Here is a 17,803-nt window from a genome sequence, read left to right as displayed (position 1 = left end):
ATATGCAGTAATGAAAAATACTAATCAAAGAGTTATGCAAGTCCTATTAGAGATGTTATAAACACACAGATATATGCCTGACTCTAAAAGAAAGTTGATTAACTTTTAGAAATTAATATCGAATTAAGTATGTCTCAGTTGTCTAGAGACTCGTGTTGATAATGTGTTATAAAACGAGAGCAAAATACAATAATACTAAACAAGAAATGGAAGACAAATACTAATGAGAAATATAGGGTAGGCAATATTCTTTTATCTCTTTCGTTGTGTATTTTCTAAGGGTGAAGATCATCCTTTTATAGGATTTTTAAATCATCCTTTTACAATATTTGATAATACGTTACTATAATATTTAATTAATATAATAAATGTAAACATTATCTTAGAATAGGTTAAAAAAACATCCACATAATTAAGTGAATAATTGAGTGCAGCATTTCGTGTGTGTATATATATATATATATATATATTGCTTCTCTATTCCACATTTGAACTCTTTTTATCGTTAAACTCCTCGTTCTTCTCCTTTTCTCTTCATTTCCTCTTTCGTCGCAGCGATTTCTAAGGCGAGTTGAACGCATGTAATACAACTTTCTCTTTCGTTCTATGATCTGATTTGATTCTCTTTTAGCACTTTTTTCTGCTTAGATATGTTACTTTACTCTTTTTGAGGTTTTGTTGTGTTTTGATTAGTCTGTGTTTTTTAGTTTGTTTGATAGATCTGTTTGTATGTTTATTGGAAATGGATTTGAGGTTTGTGGATCTATGGTTTTGTTGATATGATTCGTGTTTTATAGTGCTATTTTTGTGTTTTTGGTGTAATAGAGATTATTTTATCGATATAACTGTAGATCTGGTCAACGAGTAGTGATGTTTTTTTATTCAAATATATAGTTGTCTTGTGTGATTCATAATCTAGAATTTAGTTACTTGAGTATACTACAGTTAGGGTTATTTGAAAAAATTATACATACTCAGTTGATCTGGTCAACGCGTTTAAAATGCCTGATCTATATACTTGGATTCTCTAAGAATGTTGTTGCACTCGTATTATATACTTCAAAAATGCACAACTTATATTTTTCAAGAATCGAGCAGTTGTTTAAATTATTCATATGACTTAAAATACAATATTTAGTCATTTGGTGAGTTAATAAAAATTAGTTTTGTCTTTTGAATAAATTGTATGCATTGAGTAGAGATGTCCAATTGTTTCCCAGATTTGAATAAATTGTATACATTGAGTCGAGATGTCTAGTTCTTTCCCAGATTTGAATAAACTGTATACATTGAGTCGAGATTTCCAGTTGTTTCCTAGTGTACATCAAGTTTTTATTGTTCTTTTGAAAGATTATTTATTGACGAAATGATATGGTTTTTATGTTCCGAAAGTTATGTTGTCAGATTTGTGATTTTGTTTATCTAGTGTATGTACTAGTTTAGAGATATGTAGATTAGATTGAAGCAGTTAATAATAGTTGTGTTTATCCTTCATTACTGTACCTTGGAAATGGGATTTACTACAAACATTACTATGGGTTGGGCCAGTTGTTGCTCACTGTGGATCAAAGGAATACATCATTTGTTGTTGTAAGATATATCATTTGTCAATGAAAATCTATTTTCTCTGGGTTCCATTTCAATTTGTTTATCTTATTTTTTTGTTTTTTAGTCTACTTTAAAAAATGTACCTTTTCTTTTTTGACGACTCTTTAATTCTTAACTTTTTACATGGCATATTTATGATCACAAAATTAAAAGATATTTTGCTACATTGTACATCTCTTTAATCTAAGAGCACAAATTTCAAAAAAAAGTCTCCTTTTTCTTTTAAAGACCGTGCCAAGGTAAAATTAGGGAAACAAATTGAATCGGAGGGAGTATGTAATATATTTTGTGCATATAACTTTAAGTCTCTTCATCTTCTCATGCTCAAATGAATAGCTTGTTAAATTTTCCTCTGGTTTGATAGTAACTGCAAACATCAAAGATTTACTTGGTTGTTTGCTATCGAGAATCAAGATTGATGGTTTTCATTGACAATTTTAATTCTAAGAAAAATGCCATTTCAAACATGCCGAAATGCAAGAAATTAGGACTTTGATATGGTGTATTGAGTTTCTTTGTTGCTTTTCATTTAGCGACTTCTTCTCTTGTTGAGTTCCAAAAACAAGTAATGGGAATAAAAATTAGCTGAGCTCAACTGGGTATTTGGTTTGTGGCTTTCATGTCATTTGGTGGTTAAGATGGAATTTAAGAGTCTTGTTTATGAATTTTTGTAGAAGAATTGTTGAGGTTTATTGCTTTATCTTTGCAGGAGTTTGGTCTACCGTGATTTTACAGTACTTTCAATGCTTTTTCTGTCTACAGCCTTTTTGTAATAGTTTTAATATGTTTTTGTCTTTGTTTTACAGGAAAGGAGTCCAAAACCAAAACACAAAATGCAGTTGAGATTTAGTACAGAAGTGAACCACGAAGGCCATCGACGGACCGTCGTCTCATCGACGGACCGTAGATGGTGATCGTCGATTGGAAGTTCAGGCATCTGGAGAAACTCGGAGAAATCTGACCAAGTGTGGGCTATGAAAGGATCGACGAGTCCGTCAATTGATCGATGTACCGTCTTGGTAAGTCATCGATCTGATAAGAGAATGTCCCAGTATCCGAAGTTGAAGAAAAACAAAGTATGGAACGACGGAAGGCATTGACGGACCGTAGGTGCATCGAGGGACCGTGTTGTTGGTCCGTCGATTAGATCAGAAAAGATGCTAGTTGAAGGATAATAAAAGATGTTAAGTATGGACTTATTGAGGGCAGTCCACGGTCCGTCGTTTCATCCACGGACCGTCTGTGGTGGTCATCAATTGAAGCTGCGTTTTTTGGAAAACTTTCCTTACTTTAATTCCTTTTAATTTAGGACAATATTTTCTATAAATAGGGTGTAAAACCTCGTTTTTGGAGTTGGATTCTATTACTACTTTTCTTAGTTTGTTTTTGGAGATTGGGTTTTATAACTTTAGCATTAATTCAATTTTTTGGATTTAGTTTTCAAGTGAATTCTTATTGTTTCAAGTTGAATTTCTAGATTTTCTTCGAATTTATCAAAGTAAGTTTATGATTTATTATTTATCTACTATAAATTGTGTTCTTCTATGCATGGGTAATTAAATCCACAACTAGGGTTGTGGGAACCATGGGCGATTAATAACAACTTAATAACAATTCTCAAATAGGTTATTGCATGCATTGGTAATTCTTTCCTTAGAAGTCTTTTCAACAAGTGCACGTGTTAGAACTCACCTTATTGCTACTTGCCGGACCAAGGATGTAGTTAATAGGAAAAGAATTATAAACATAGATTTAGTAGGATACTATCTAATAGGCTAGTCTCGATTGGTGCGAAGTAATAACTAAGTCATACATCGAATACGATCCTTAATATGAAGTAAATGTTAGGGTTAGTACTTTAGACACACGTAGTCGGACCAAGGTACGGGGTGAAATTATCTAAATATCGGACCAAGGATTTAGAGATACCTAACTTATTACTTTACAAGCAGAACACTAGGGAAGAATTATTATAGCTAGGGCTCCGGCGTTATGAACCTATGATGAACATTTGCACCCTAGTTTCTCTCACAACTTGATAAACACCAAAGATTTAATCTTGTTACATGTTTTACTTAGCAATATTATAAGAGTTTTGTTTCACAAAATCCCCCCTTTAATTTCCTGTTTTCGGAAAGGACTTGACTAAATTGAAGTAATCGTGCATTGAAGTTAAGTCTAAACCATTTTCCTCGTGGGATCGACCCCAACCTAATAGTTGGGTTCTTTACTTAATACGACTGCTTATACTTCTTTAGGGAGGTATAATTTGAGTGTATCAAATTTTAGCGCCACTGCCGGGGAAAGTGCCTTTTAGATTAACCTTAATAACATTACTGAAATTTAGTCAATAATTTCCTAATTTTACTTTTTTTTCTTTTGTTTTTATTTCTCTTTGGTCTAGCTCTAGTGTATGTCAAGTACACGGAGCAGAGGAGAACCAATACTTCCATTCGATCCTGAACTGAATCGTACAGTTTGAAGAATGAATAATCCGCAGAACCCACCTAATCTAGGTTATATGATCAATCTCCAACTCCCATCACCGGTTGATGCTCATAATAAAGTGGTTGCGAAAAATCCAACTGATGATGCTTTGAGCATGCATCCTCCTATCCCACACATTCAAGAGTTCTATAGGGGCAACGTCAATATCACTGATTCTGACGGACCTCTTGTCCTACATCCTCTACCTCAGGGCACACATTCGTGGTAACTAGTAGTCTGATGCAGATTCTCACTGCGAGGGATTTGTTTTCAGGGCTACCATTTGAAGATATCCATGCTCACAGAGCCAAACTGAGGTTTGTGTGCAAGAGTTGTTTAGGGAGGCCAGACTTAGACATGAGCGTCATCGGGTTGAGCGTGTTCCCTCATTTATCGACGGAAGAGGCCACAATATGGTTTACTGAGTTGCCCTCTAATTCGATCTATATCTGGGATCAGTTGAGGGATGTGTTCCTAGCATAGTACTACATGGTTTCAAAAAAGATTAACCACAAAGATAAAGTGAACAACTTTGTGGCACTACCTGGGGAGTCAGTAAGTAACTCTTACGACAAATTTATTGCTTACTGAGAGGTGTATCAAACCACCGCATTAATGATGAGTCGTTGAAAGAGTACTCCTATAGGGGACAAAATGATAATAATAAAGAAGTGTTAGACACTATTGCAGGTTGTTCTTATAGTGAGTGCACATATGCAGAGACCACAGAAAAGTTGGAGAAAATCTCTCGCAACAACAAATCTTCGAGTACTAGAAAGTCGGACACCGGGAGAGAAAGACCTTTGCAGTGCAATTTATACACAATCTGGCCGCCGATGAGATTCGTGAAGAGATGGATCAAATGAGAACTGAGCTTGGGTTGGTTTTAAGACATGTCACTTGAGGTGAAGAAAAGGTAAATGCAATGAATTACTTGACTAAACCACCACCTCCAGCGGATGAATACTATTATGAAGATGATACTTATACAATGAATGATTAGACAGGGGGTTTCCAACCAAACACCTAAGGCTCCAATCAGGAGAATTGACGTCAAGGTCAAGGATATCAAGGTCAGAATTTTGGTAATTACAACAGATAGGGCCAGTATGTTCGAGATCGAAACTACAACCGCGACAACAACTACAACCGGGATAACTATGGTAACAGAAATGATCAAAGTGGGCCCTATGTTCCACCTCAAAATTGGGAAGTTTCTCCTAGGGATGGTGGAGGTAGTATAACGCGAGTTGAAGATATGTTGCATAAGATGATGAGAAGGTTTGATGCTAGTGATGATCACATCAAGGAATTAAGAGGTGATTTGGCTAATGTTGGGCAAAAGGTGATGCACATGTGGTCTCGATTAAGCATCTTGAGTTACAAATGGCCGAAGTGTCCACTACTGTGAACCCACGACAACCGGGCACTCTTCCTAGCAATACCATTCAAAATCCTAAAAATGATGGACATTGCATGGCAGTCACTACTCGAGGAGGTAAGCAAACTATTGATCCACCTATGACGTCTGTGGTAAAAGATGAGATGACAAAAGATGAAAAGGTAGTGGAAACTAGTGGTGAATTGGTGGACAAAATGGTGAAAGAAGTAGAGGTACCCCGAAAAGTGATCCCCATTCCTAGACCACCAACACCACCATTCTCTCAGAGATTGGTGAAGAAGACTGATGATGATAAATACCGGCATTTTATCACTATGTTGAAACATCTTTCCATAAATGTCCCTTTGATAGAAGCTTTGGAGCAAATGCCCGGTTATGCCAAGTTCATGAAGGATATGGTTATAAAGAAGAGATCGGTAAGTTTTACGGATGATGACCGAATGCAGCATTGTAGTGCTATTGCTACAAAGTCTCTTGTACAGAAGAAGGAAGATCCGAGCGCTTTCACTATTCCATGTACCATCGTCTTATTACACTTTCCTAAAGAACTATGTGATCTCGGTGCAAGCATAAATCTCATGCCTCTCTCCATTTAAAAGAAATTATGTTTGGGTGACCCAAAGCCCATTACAATGTGGTTATTAATGGCCGATCTAACAGTGAAGAAGCCCATTGGGATACTCCATGATGTGCTCGTGAAGGTGGAGTCGTTTATATTTTCGGTCGATTTTGTGATTCTCGACTGTGAGGTGGATTTTGAGGTGCCTATTATTTTGGGAGGTTGTTCCTTGCTACTGGTTCGCGTCTTGGTTGATATGGGAAAAGGGCAGATGAAGTTTAGATTGAACAATGAAGAAGCAACTTTCAACATTTGTACGTCCATGAGTAGAGTGGTGGGCTCCAAAAAGTATCTGCTATATCCTACAGGGTTGAGAGTACGTCTAAGGTACAAATCGAAGAGCGCCTTGGTGTTGAGGCACTAGCGGCAGTGATCATGAATTTTGAGAGTGATGGTATTGAAAAGTATGGGTCTTTGGTTGCGGCACTTGAACGAGGTGAATATCAGTCATAACCAAAGAATATTGGAGTTAGATATGAAGCATTGCGAGTCTATATCCACGAGACCATAATTGAGAAGGCTCATAAACTAGCTTATCTGAGGTATGTATTCTTGGTAAAAGAGGACACTTTGCAACAGTAGAATGTTTGGTAGAAGTGTTGAAGAGGTTAAAAAATGAGCCATTGGTTGGACTATTGCGGACATTATTGGGATCCCTCCCGATATATGTTCCCACAAAATCAAACTCATGCCCGATCACAAGCTAAGTATTGAGCACCATAGATGGTTGAATACACCTATGCAAGAGGTTGTATAGAAGGAGATCATTAACTGGTTAAATGCCAGAGTCATATACCTTATTGCAGATAGTAGTTGGGTATGCCCTGTTCAGTATGTGCCCAAAAAGGGTAACAGTAGTTCCCAATGAGAGGAACGAGCTTGTTTCAATGAGGGCGGTGACTGGATGGAGAGTTTGTATGGATTACTGGAAACTAAATACATGGACTGAGAAGGAACATTTCCCGGTTCCCTTCATTGACCAGATGTTAGATAGACTCGCAATAAAAGGATGGTATTGTTTTCTTAATGGCTATCAATCAAATCTCTGTTGTCCCCGAGGATCAAGAGAAGACCATCTTTACTTACCCTTATGGGTTCACATTCAAGAGGATGCCTTTTGGGTTGTGTAATGCACCGGCAACTTTCCAGAGATGTATGATGTCAATATTCTCCGATATGGTGGAGCACACTATTAAGGTGTTTATGGATGACTATTCAGCGGTTGGCGACTCCTTTGATCGGTGTTTGAGTCACTTGGCTGAGGTTCTCAAAAGCTGTGAAGATTGCAATCTTGTGATAAATTGGGAGAAATGTCACTTTATGGTGAAAAAAGGTATAGTATTGGGCCATCGCATCTCAGAGAAGGGGATAGAGGTTGATCGAGCGAAAGTTGAAGTTATAGAGAGACTTCCTTCTCCCATCTCTGTAAAAGGTGTGAGAAGTTTTCTGGGACATGCGGGCTTCTACCAAAGGTTCATTAAAAATTTCTCAAAAATTGCACGTCCTCTGTGAAAATTACTTGAGAAGGAATGTAGATTCTATTTTGATAAATCTTGTTTGAAGGCTTTTGGAGAGTTGAAGTACGTGTCTGCACCCATAATTATTTCCCCGAATTGGAGTAAGCCTTTTGAGGTGATGTGTGATGCTATTGGGGTTGCTCTTGGTGTGGTATTGGGACAAAGAATTGATAAAATCCTTCACCCCATCTATTATGAAAGTAAGTCCCTTAATGAAGCGCAAAAGAACTACACTGTGACTGAACAAGAGCTCCTTGCAGTGGTATTTGCTTTCGAGAAATTTTTCTCCTATTTGCTTGGCACGAGAGTCATAGTGCATACTGACCACTCTGCTTTGAGGTATTTGATGGCAAAGAAGGATGCGAAACCAAGGTTGATTAGATGGGTGCTACTATTGCAAGAATTTGATTTTGAGGTGAAAGATAAAAAAGGGAGTGGAAATCAAGTTGCCGATCACTTGTCCAGATTCGACAATGAAGCTATGCGAGAGTTGGGTGAAAAGGCTAAAATTGATGATACCTTCCCTGATGAGCATGTATTGGTCGTTTCTCATGTTTGGTTCCATGGTTTACCGATTTTGTGAATTATCTGGCTAGTGATATAATCCCATTAAACTTGTCCTTTCATCAAAGGAAGAAGTTCATGCATGATGTGAAAAAGTTCTTTTGTATGAGCCTTACTTATACCGAAGTTGTGTTGATGGGTTCATCCGTTGTTGCGTGCCAGAAGTGGAGATGCTAAGTGTTTTTGAAGCATGCCACTCCTCACCTATGGGTGGGTGTCATAGTGGTATCCGGACTGCCCACAAGATTTTGCAGTGTGGGTACTATTGGCCAGCCATTCACTAAGATGCTTATGAGTTCGCCAAGTCATGTGATAGGTGCCAAAGAGATAAAGGAATTTCGAAGAAGCAAGAGATCCCTTTAAATCCCATTCTAGTGATTGAGTTGTTTGATGTATGGGGCATTGATTTTATGGGCCCGTTTGTGAGTTCTCATGGGATGATATATATACTTGTGGCGGTGGACTACGTGTCAAAATGGGTGGAAACCATAACTCTTTCTAACAATGTGGAAGAGTGTCACCGCGTTCTTGAAAAAGAACATCTTCTCCAGATTTGGCACACCTAGGGCCATTATTAGTGATGGGGGATCTCACTTTTGCAATAAGTTGTTCAAAGGGATATTGAAGGAATATGGGGTTCGCCACAATGTGGCGACTACGTACCATCCACAAACTAGTGCGCAGGTTGAGTTGTCCAATCGAGAGATCAAGCAAATCCTGTCGAAAATGGTAAATGCTAATAGAACGGATTGGTCAAGGAGGCTTGATGATGCTCTTTGGGCCTACCGGACTGCATACAAGGCCCCCATTGGTATGTCTCCATACCAACTTGTATAAGAGAAGGCTATTCACTTGCCAGTTGAGTTAGAGCACAAGGCCATGTAGGCGATGAAGAAACTGAATATGAATTGGAATGAAGCAGTGAAGCAGAGACTTAATGGGTTGAATGAGCTTGATGAGTTTCGCCTAAAAGAATATGAAAGTTAAGCCATATACAAAGAGAAGATGAAGAAGTACCATGACCAAAGGATTGAAAAGTGAGAATTATTGGTTGGGGACTTGGTGCTTCTATTCAACTCTAGGCTACGCTTGTTTCCGGAAAAACTCAATTCCAAGTGGACGGGGCCATTCCTTATCACTAAAGCGTTCCCACATAGAGTGGTTGAGTTGGAGAACAAGGAGGGTGCAAAGTTCACTGTCAATAGGCAAAGAATCAAGATCTACCTAGGGCATGCGGAGAGTACCCATGAAGTGGTTGAGGCATATCGTATTGATGAAATCTGAGTAACCAAGTATCGTGTGTCGTGCCACGACGCTAAATCAAGTCCTTCTTGGGAGGCAACCCAAGGTGTATCCTCTAGCCAAGAATAGGCTTTTCTTTTATTTGTATGAATAGTTGCATTCTCTTGTTTCATTTTTGTTTTCCTCATCTTCATGCATTATTTTTTTAATGTGTTGTCTAGAGATTAGTTTAGGGTCTGTGTCTCAAAAGTGTCCAGAAAAACACAAAAGAATAACTTAATGGGTGTTCAATGTGAAGGGACCAATACCAAGAATTCTGCAGAAAATGGTCTGGTGCAGACCCCATAGACGGACCATCGTTCCATCAACAGACCGTCGATGGTGTACTTAGATCCCAGGTACGTCTTGAAATTTTGTCTAAGTCTGTGTGCAATTGACGTTCCAATCGACGATCCATCGACTGACTTACGGACCGTCGAGGGGGTGTCGTCAGTCCAAAGAACTAGTGACCCGACCCGACCCGCCGGTTATATTAAAAGAGAATTGTTCAAATACCCTCCAAAATCTTTTCAAATTATTTCCAACCGTTTCCCTCCCCTTATTTCCTTCCTTTCCCGTCACATTACGACATTGTCCATTTCCATTTTCATCAGAATCTCCTCAAATCCCAATTCCCCTACAATCCCAAAATCCTCCTTCCCAGATTCTACTCTGTCTCTCTTGTTTTCTCTGGTCTGTGTTCGAAGGTAGGCACGTAGGTTGTTCCTTGAGAAGATCACCCACTCATTCACTCCACTACTGATTTCAGGTATTTCAATTCCCTTTGATTAATGAATTCTCGTTCATTTGTTGTTGGAAATGAAAAAATCGTTTGTGGGTCTTGACTTAGGGGCAGAATTGCATGTTAACTTTTTAAAATATGGGTACTATGTCCCTTGGAATGATAGAAAGTGAATGAGTTAAGGGTCTAATCTGTATAAAAACAAAATGATAGTTGACGTTCCGACTTAGGTTTAATAGCACCATAGAATTCAAGACTCAAACTTGCGCAATCCAAACCCTAAGGATTAAGAATTAGTCTTGTACTTGTTATGTGTTGGGTGAACTAATGAAGGTCTAAAAGTTGTCAAATTGTGCTTCTTAAAAATAAGGCCTGAAATCTATCTATGACCACCAGCACGAGACCTCGTCTATGGACCGTCGGCTGATTGACGGACCGCTGATGGGGTCTTTCGATTGGTCAACTTTATAAATGATGAACTTTGAGATAACGAAAGTGGACTACCGTTCGTCGATTGATCGACGGGTCATTTTGCACGTCCGTCGTTTTCAACTGAAAGGTCTGTGGAATGAAGTCTAAAAAAAAATTCTAAGTGTCCAACGGCGGACACTATCGACGGACCGTTGATTCATCGACGGGCCATCAAAAATTCCTGTCACCAGTACTGCAATTCTGCAATAGAGTGTGCTTTGTCTTTCAAGGTTCTGTTTTGATTGTTTCTCTTGTGTAGTATGATTGCAATGAGACTAGCAAATTGCTTTCAAGGTACTTATGGCCCCCAAAATAGATATCGTCTATTCTAGGGGTAGGTTCAAGTCCGTGGCACCATCTCTTCGAATGATCGGCAATTCCGACAATGACCAGGATCCGAAAACGTGCCCCCAGCCATCAAGACCCCTACACCAGCTGCTAGAGCCACTCGGGGCACCCTCAAGAAGGTGGCGTCTGGCGTAGTCAATTCCCAGTCTGATGAGGAGCGCACACTGATCGGCATACCGTCTGGGTCTGCCTCGGGTTTTGATGGAGCAGATAGCTCCGAAGAGGCTTCAGGCTCAGAGTCGGCTTAATCTACGGGGTCGAATAAGGCCACTGCCTCCATTCCGGATCACTTGGAGCCACTCACCCAAATGTGCCTGCCCTCCATGCCTCGTCTGATGAGGCTCAAAGTTCGGAGTCTGCTCTGGCACTCCAAGATGATGTCCATACACTGGTTATTGATGATCCCAATCGATGGTGCGTTGATGGTCAGTATCAGATCTACAGGGACGCAAGCTGAACGACAAGATGGTGATGACTCAGTTGGTGACAGTCGAGCGGAGAGTTCCTATAAGGATTTTTATATTGTTCCTGATGTTCATAGCTTGTTTACCTGCCACAGGCTTGAGTGGATGGCTAGGATCCTGGGGTCATGTAGCGAGGAGGTTGTTAGGGAGTTCTATGCCAAATATGTGGCGACTCTCAGAGGTTCTTTGGACAGGCAGGAGAAACCTACCAAACAGGACCCACTGACAGAGGTTTTAGTTCGAGACTGCCGGGTGGACATTTCTCCTACTTTCATCCGCCGCTTCCTATACGGTGTGTCCACTGGTGCTGCGAGGGATCCCCTTACTCTGGAGTTTGATTATAAGTAGAATTTTGTCAAGAATGGCCAGTTTCAACGGAGCAGACATCAGAGAGAGTCCACCAAGAGGTGGATTGCACAGCAGTTGTCCATTAACGGTGAGGGAGCATACTGGGTATCAGAAAGTCCAACCTCACTTTCACAGCCAAGTTCTTCTAGTTGTTACTCTTCCACCGCCTATCTCCCATAGCAGCAAATAACATTCTTACATGGGATAGAGCGGTATTGGTTGCAGCATTGGTGGCTGGATTGGAGATCGACTATGCAAAGTTATTGATCTCGGTGATACATGGGAGGGATTTACAGACCTCTACTACTTACCCATTTACCCGTTTGATCTTCCAGTTATGCAAGGATGCTGGAGTGCCCATTTGGCACTGTGATGTCCTCCGTACTCCGACCAGGACTATGAATATAGGTCTCATCATGGATGAGGTAAATGTGGCGGTACCTCAGATAGGGCCTAGAGTTGAGTTGTAGCCGCTGAGGGAGAAATTAGTGGATACGGTAGAGTTATCTCAAGGGGCTGATCCTACCACTTTAGAGTTTACTGAGACTACCCCGACCGATTCTGCCCTGGTACTAGTAGAGCACCCAGTTTTACTCGGTCTACTCCACCATCTATAGTACTAGTCCCGATAGTTAGGGTCCAGAAGTTAGAGGACCAGATGGCCACCTTGATGCATCATATCCAGCCTTGAATACAGAAATCCATTGCCGAGGCTGAGGATTGGATTCAGAAGAGGGTGTCCAGGATACGAAGCTAAAAATTCAAGCGGTTCACCATCGCCTTGATGCATTTGAGCTACGGGTTCTTGCACGCCCAACCCCCAACATTGACTTGAATACTCTTCAGGAGGCTCTGGGAGTTTGCGGGTGGATGTTGACGGTATCCTGGAGATGAGGGGGCATGATCCCGAGACTACACCCGTTGAGCTAGCGGAGGACACATTTCTTGCTGCACTATTCACTACCCTCACTGCACCGCCGCCTGAGCCATGTGAGCGTGCCAAGAGGCACTGTTCCAGCCGCACCACTGAGGGAGAGGATGCCCATGCAAGGAAAAAGGAGCAGACGGACCTTGAGGTTGCGAGGAGAGCATCGTTGATTAATTAGGAGACCCGTCAGATGAGGGCTTGAGAGTTGTATGCTGGGGCATCTAGTTCCAGAGTTGAGGATGTTGAGAGGAGCACCACTGAGAGTGTGGAGATTTCTATGGTCACCATTAAGGGTTTCCTTACTACAGAGGTTGCGGGTTGCGGGAAATCGGACCCGCCTGCTTATTTATTTTCGGCGCTATGCGCCTCAAGTTTGCTTCACCTACCATCCTGTCTTTACATTTTTTATGCATTGGGGACAATTGCATGCTTTTTTTAGGGGTGGGGTAAATGGAAAGTGAGTGTTAGGGTGAAGTCTGAGTATCCCAACTCATGATCCTCTCTTAGGGGTTTTCTTGCCGGTGTTCTTTTGTCCCAAGAGACTGATTACTTTCCTATTTAACTGACATGTCGTAACTTGTACAAAATATGAAAGTGAAATATGAAGAATGATGGCTAAACATGAATGATATCCCATTCTAAGAAAATGCTTGCATGAATAGGAATAAAGAAGTTGAATGTGTTGGATCTAATCATGACATAGATATGCACCCACTGCATGACTCTCAATCTAGGTGTCTGACAATCTGATAGTGTAATGAGGTGTCAAGAGAGTGTTAGGAAATTTGATTTTTCAACTGTTGGTACCTAGATAGAACTTGCCCAGTTAATCCTGCAAAAGGTATCTGCGTTAGACAATTAGGAAAGGATCATAGGTTCTTGTTCCAAATTAGCAAACATCTAGCCTAAAGTATTGTGAACCAAATGAAATTGTTATCCCTTTTTGATTAAAATATGTTGAGCCTATAATAGACCTTTCTTTTCTTCACCAACTCACCTTCCCTGGATATAATGTGTTGGCCCTGGTCTCTCCTTGGACATGTGCACCTCAACTTAGGCTAAAAGCATATGTTGAGGGTGGCTAATGCAGAAACTAACCTCGTCTTGAACCTGACCCAACCTTGGGTAATATGTACCTTGACTCATGGAAAAGCCATAAATTGAGGGTGGCTATTATGAGTGATAACCCGAAAAATGGGTATGAAAAGAGTAATGTGGAAAACTAAAGAAAAAGTGATCAAGAGAATTGACTCAGTTAAAATTTTCAAATGAAGGGAAAAAAGGAAAGAAAGAAAAGAGTTGAAAGCCATATGTACCATACCTGACCCTGAGACTACGTTAAAAGCCAAGAAAGTCCTATCGCGATCCTAAGAGTTTAATGTGGTGAACTTAAGCAGTGAAAATAAGGGCAAGCTTATAGCGACAAGTACTAACTAGGTGTGAATTTGTTTTGAGCGTGAGTGTTTAATAATGATCCCTATACTCAAAGCTAAAATTACCGTGCGAAAAAAGAGGATATCTTTTGAGTGAGGGCACAAGTTGCAATATAAGAAAGTTGGTACCTTGGCGAGAGGAAAAAGAGTAGAGGTGTTGTTGCATGGTGAGTATATGTCATGGTCTGATCCACATGAGTTAGCCTATCAAGCCTAAGAGTAGAAGCATGCACTAAAGCAACCAAAAAGTTGGGATTGATAGCCAAGTGATTGTGAAAGCTTAAAAGAGGATACTTTTGTACAAAGTGTTGTGTTGATTCATAGTGCATCGCTTGAGGACAAACAACGAATTTAAGTTGAGGGTTTTGATGTACCTTGGTTTCACGGTACATTCAATGCTTTTTCCTTAAGATTGGTATGTGTCTAGAGCCTTTTTGTAATAATTTTAACATGTTTTTATCTTTGTTTTGCAGGAAAGGTGTCCAAAACCAAAACACAGAAGGCAGCTGATATTTAGTGCAGAAGTGACCCACGAAGGCCATCGACGGACCGTCATCTCATCGACGGACCGTAGATGGTGACCGTCGATTGGAAGTTCAGGCATCAAGAGAAACTCTGGGAAATCTGACCAAGTGTGGGGCTACGGAAGGATCAACAATCTGTCTATGTATCGACAGACCGTCCTAGTAAATCATCGATCTGATCTGAGAATGTCCCAGTACCCGAAGTTGAAGAAAATCTAAGTATGGAACGACGGAAGGCATAGACGGACCGTAGGTGCATCTACAGACCATGTTGTTGGTTGGATCAGAGAAGATGCTAGTTGAAGGATAAAAAAAGATGCTAAGTCTTTCATCGACGGACTGTCTGTGGTAGTCGTCGATTGAACCCGCGTTTTTTGGACAACTTTCCTTATTTTAATACCTTTTAATTTAGGACAATATTTTCTATAAATAGGGTGTAAAATCTCATTTTTGGGGTAGGATTCTATTATGACTTTTCTTAGTTTGTTTTTGGAGATTGGGTTTTGCAACTTTAGCATTAATTTAATTTTCCGGATTTGGTTTTCAAGTGAATTCTTATTATTTCAAGTTGAATTTCTGGATTTTATTCGAATTTTTCAAAGTAAGTTCATGATTTATTGTTTATCTACTATGAATTGTGTTCTTCTATGCATGGGTAACTAAATCCACAACTAGGGTTGTGGGAACCATGGGTTATTAACAAAGTAAACCTAACTTAATAACAAATCTCAAATAGGTTATTGCATGCATTAATAGTTCTTTCGTTTAGAAGTCTTTTTAACGAGTGCACGCGTTAGAATTAGCCTTATTGCTACTTGCCTGACCAAGGATGTAGTTAATAGGAAAAGAATTATCAACATAGATTTAGTAGGATACTGTTTAATAGGCTAGTCTTGATTGGTGCGAAGTAATAACTAAGTCATACATCGAATACGATGCTTAATATGAAGTAAAGGTAAGGGTTAACACTTAAGACACACGTAGCCGGACCAACGTACGGGGTGATATTCTCTAAATGTCAGACCAAGGATTTAGAGATACCTAACGTATCACTTTACATGCAAAACACTAGGGAAGAATTGTTATAGCTAGGGATACGGCGTTATGGACCTACGAGGAACACTTGCACTCTAGTTTCTCTCACAACTTAATAAACACCAAAGATTTAATCATGTTACTTGTTTTACTTAGCAATATTAAAAGACTTTTGTTTCACAAAATCCCTCTTTTACTTTCCTGTTTTCGGAAAGGACTTGACTAAATAGAAGTAATTGTACATTGAAGTTAAGTTCTAAACCATTTTCCTAGTGGGATCGATCCCAACCTAATCAGTTGGATTCTTTACTTGATACGACCGCTTATACCTTTTAGGGAGGTATAATTTGAGCGTATCAGAGTTTATTCTAGGTTGTGATAGTAGATAACCAGCACCCAACCGTTTATAAGAAGGTAGCTAGCCAGATGCATTTGAGCTCCAGTCTTTCACAGGTTGTCCATGCTCGCTACAGGGGCATTCAAAGGCTTGCTCTCTCCCAGAGACGTTTTTAATATGGCAATTACTCTATGCCATACTTCAGACATGCCAAGCCACATATGATCTCTTATTGATTGTCGTAAATGCTTCACCAGTGTTTGTGCAGGCTCTCCAAGAGAAAGGACTTCCAGCGTTTGCCACTGACTTCCTCATGGGTGGTGTTTTTGCTGTTGTGTCAAAGACTGCTGCTGCCCCTATTGAGTGTGTCAAGATTTTGATCCAAAACCAAGATGAGATGATTAAGGCTGGTAGACTCTCAGAACCATTCAAGGGAATTGGAGATTGTCTTAGGAGGACAATTAAAGATGAAGGATTTGCTTCCTTGTGGAGAGGAAACACCGCTAATGTCTTTTGTTACTTTCGCACTCAAATATACCATTTACTTACATTTAATACTACAATTCCTGAATACGAAGATATATGGGTGCTGGTTGTTTAGTTGTTTTTTTTTTAATATTGGTTGATATTGTGTTCCACAGGCATTGAACTTTGCACTTAAGGACTACTTCAAGAGTCTCTTCAACTTCAAGAAGGACCGCGATGGCTACTGGAAGTGATTTGCAGGTAACTTGGCATCTGGTGGTGGTACTGGTGCTTCCTCTTTGTTCTTTGTTTACTCCCATGACTACACTCGTACTCGTCTTGCGAATGATACCAAGGTTGCAAAGAAGGGAGGTGGTGGCAGACAATTTGATGGGTTGGTTGCTGTCTACAGAAAGAAACTTAAATCTGATAGAGTTGTTGGCTTGTACCGTGGGTTTAACATTTCATGTGTTGGTATCATTGTGTACCGTGGTTTGTACTTCGGAATGTATGATTCACTAAATCCAGTGTTGTTGACTGGAAAGATGGAGGTTAGTTATCCATCTATTTTTGCTTTTTCCCGTTGCTAGTTCGATGATATCATATGTTGATAGTTGTGTTCAGATGCTTACAATAGAATGTTATGGTTGGAATATGACTTCATTATATTAGGAGACATTGACCATTTCTTTAAAATTGTCTTGATGGTTACAGGTATCTTTGCTAGATTTGATCTTGGATGGCTCATCACCAATGGTGCTGGTCTTGCCTCGTAACCTATTGACACAGTTAGAAGATGAATGATGATGACATCTGGTGAGGCAGTGAAGTACAATAGCTTGTTCGATGCATTCAACCAAATCCTTAATGAGGGTCCCAAATCTTTGTTCAAGGGTGCTGGTGCTAACGTCCTTCATGCCGTTGCTAGTGCTGGTGTGTTGGCTGGTTATGACAAGCTTTGGTTGATCATTTTTGGAAAGAAATATGGCTCCGGTGGTGCCTAATTCAGACAGTAATGTCTTTTTAGAATTAGATTATGGTGATGATGAAAATCCTTCTTATTAAAGTTTCATTTAGGGCTGGGATATTTTATGTTTTTTTCCCTACCCATTTTGAAATAATTTATAATTTTAGAGCGGGTTAGAACTTTGAACCTGCAATTAATCGTTCCCTTGTTTTAAAGGGTATTTTGTCATGCAGACCTTTATATTCATAGTAGAGGTTACAGAT

At 39.8% G+C, this 17,803-nt stretch overlaps 1 long non-coding RNA gene and 1 pseudogene across 1 annotated transcript; both read left to right on the top strand.

The window, feature by feature from the left end:
* The first annotated feature begins 495 nt into the window (after window positions 1-495).
* On the top strand, window positions 496-3,053 carry LOC107030352. The gene is made up of 2 exons (XR_001458094.1): window positions 496-581; window positions 2,415-3,053. It is a non-coding gene; the product is annotated as an uncharacterized LOC107030352 (long non-coding RNA).
* Window positions 3,054-12,741: 9,688 nt separating this feature from the next.
* Window positions 12,742-17,577, top strand: LOC107017732 (annotated as a pseudogene).
* The last annotated feature ends 226 nt before the right edge of the window (window positions 17,578-17,803 follow it).

The sequence above is a fragment of the Solanum pennellii genome, chromosome 1, assembly GCF_001406875.1.
Source record: "Solanum pennellii chromosome 1, SPENNV200".
NCBI lineage: Eukaryota > Viridiplantae > Streptophyta > Magnoliopsida > Solanales > Solanaceae > Solanum > Solanum pennellii.
The sequence above is the reverse complement of the archived record's forward strand: the minus strand, read 5'-3'. Positions and strand labels throughout refer to the sequence as shown.